The following is a 2,739-nucleotide window of genomic DNA, read 5'->3' as shown; positions in this document are numbered from 1 at the left end:
TTTGCTTTGTTTAATTCAATGGCGATTTCCAGGCTTTGGAGGCATGTAAAGATGCCGGGTTGGTCAGTTCAATCGGTGTGTCCAACTTTAACCACAAACAACTGGAGCTGATCCTAAATGCACCTGGACTGACGTATAAACCTGTCTGTAATCAGGTAACTACAGTGAATAAAATGAGAAGAGACTTTAGGAAACCCAGCATTTGTATAGAAAAAAAGGTAAATTGATTTATCTTATCTGGCTGGTTTGCCTCCACTCCTCCGATGCTGTATGCTAGACAATACAGCCGTGGCGGTGGGTCGATAGTGGGATCAGGAGCGCAGTCTACCTCTCTCCTGCACCGCCACTAAAACAATACATAGATTCAGAGCTTTTTTTCTCAGAAAATAGGTGCAGGAACACAACCACGACCCATTCAGATTTCACAAACAGTAGAAGGGTCTTAAAGGGGCATTAAATACCAAAATTGCATTACATACAGAGTGCAGAGTTCAGGGGGTTACAAAGCTGATTTGTGGTGAGCAGGCACCAAAGGGTCTGAGCCAGAGGTGGTGGAACTGAGTTCCCCCTGAAAAAAAGCCCTGCATAGATTCATACATTGCATGAATCTATGTATTGTCGCCGCTGCTCACTATTCAGATGGTGAGCGCTGGCTATCTGAATAACAGCAGTTGGTTTGTTTTTGGAAGTGTCTATCAGTGCCAGCGGCTCTGATAGGCTTCCCGATTACAGCCTGTGGGCTGTAATCGGCTTCCAAATAGTTAACCAGGGGACGCAGGGGGTGTTCGTTCCCTGGTTAACATTGACAGGCGTCTCAGCCAATCTGGTTCACCGGGTCTGGTACATGGCACAGTGGTGACAATTGATGGGCACAGTGGTGACAATTGATGGCACAGTGGCTGCGTTTGATGGCATGGCACAGTGGCTGCGTTTGATGGCTTGGCATAGAGGCGACAATTGATGGTATAGTGGTGACAATTGATGGCACAGTGGCGACAATTGATGGCACAGTGGCTGCGTTTGATGGCATGGCACAGTGGTGACAATAGATGGGCACAGTGGCGACAATTGATGGCACAGTGGCTGTGTTTGATGGCATGGCACAGTGGTGACAATTGATGGGCACAGTGGCGATAAATGATGGCACAGTGGCTGCGTTTGATTGCATGGCACAGTGGCTGCATTTAAAGCATGGCATAGTGGCGACAATTGATGGCACAGTGGCGACAATTGATGGCATGGCACAGTGGCGACAATTGATGGCACAGTGGCGACAATTTATGGGCACAGTGGTGACAGTTAATGGGCACAGTGGCTGGATTTGATGGCACAGTGGCAACAATTGATGGGCACAGTGGCTGCGTTTGATGGGCACAGTGGGTGCATTTGATGGGCACAGTGGCTGCAATTGATGGGCACAGTGGCGGCAATTGAAGGGGCACAGTAGCTGCATTTGATGGGCACAGTGAGGCTGCAATCGTTTTTTTTGTTTTGTTTTTTGTTTGTTTGCGCCCCCCCCAAAAAATCATAACTCTGCGTTTGATGGCATGGCACAGTGGTGACAATATATGGGCACAGTGGCGACAATTGATGGCACAGTGGCTGCGTTTGATGGCATGGCACAGTGGTGACAGTTGATGGGCACAGTGGCGATAAATGATGGCACAGTGGCTGCGTTTGATTGCATGGCACAGTGGCTGCATTTAAAGCAACAATTTATGGGCACAGTGGCGACAGTTGATGGGCACAGTGGCTGCATTTGATGGCACAGTGGCAACAATTGATGGGCACAGTGGCTGCGTTTGATGGGCACAGTGGCTGCATTTGATGGGCACAGTGGCTGCAATTGATGGGCACAGTGGCGGCAATTGATGGGCACAGTAGCTGCATTTGATGGGCACAGTGAGGCTGCAATTGTTTTTTTTGTTTTGTTTTTTGTTTGTTTGCGCCCCCCCAAAAATCAGAACTCAGGGCAGATATATCACAATTTCTAAAAAAGAGACAAATTGAGAGCAAGGTTCCTAGACCAGCCAACCTTGAATCAAATGACCCTTCAATACTCGGAAGAGACAGCAGTTACTAGTCAGACTCTCAGGGATTTGGAATGTGGTCAAAAATGTGACATAATGTAAGGTATAAATCTACATTAACACGGGAGTTCAGGTGCGGATACTTTGCTATACACAGCCTCTGGACATGGCAACAGTCTGATATTGCCGCATATACACTGCCCGATTTAACCATAACCAATATGTGTGTGGTCAAAACTGCAGAAATGCTGACCCTGGAAGCACACTGGCTGCATCCAGGGTTGGTATTTGCATGTCACTGCTCCGATGAGCTGTTACAAATAGACAGCAGCAGCGCCTGCCATTGATTTGTACACCTGCTGACAGTTGCAGCTGTTTGGCAGTTTACAAAAACCAGTAATAATCTACTGATCCTTGCTGGTGGCCGCACACTAAGGCCCCTTTCACACTGGGGCGGGAGGCGCGTTTGCGGTATAGCGGCACTAAAAATAGTGGCGCTATACCGTCGGAATTGCCGCGGGATTCGGCCGCTAGCGGTGAGGTATTAACCCCCGATAGTGACCGATAAAGGGTTAATACCGCCCGCAATGCACCTCTGCAGCGGTACCCCATTGTTTTAAATGGGAAGGAGCGGTGAAGGAGCGGTATGCATACTCCCTTGTGACTGTAGCCTAATTCTAAACAAAGCAGTGTTCATTCACGTGGCAAG

The sequence above is a fragment of the Rana temporaria genome, chromosome 3, assembly GCF_905171775.1.
Source record: "Rana temporaria chromosome 3, aRanTem1.1, whole genome shotgun sequence".
NCBI classification, from domain to species: domain Eukaryota; kingdom Metazoa; phylum Chordata; class Amphibia; order Anura; family Ranidae; genus Rana; species Rana temporaria.
This window is presented reverse-complemented; position numbering follows the sequence as displayed.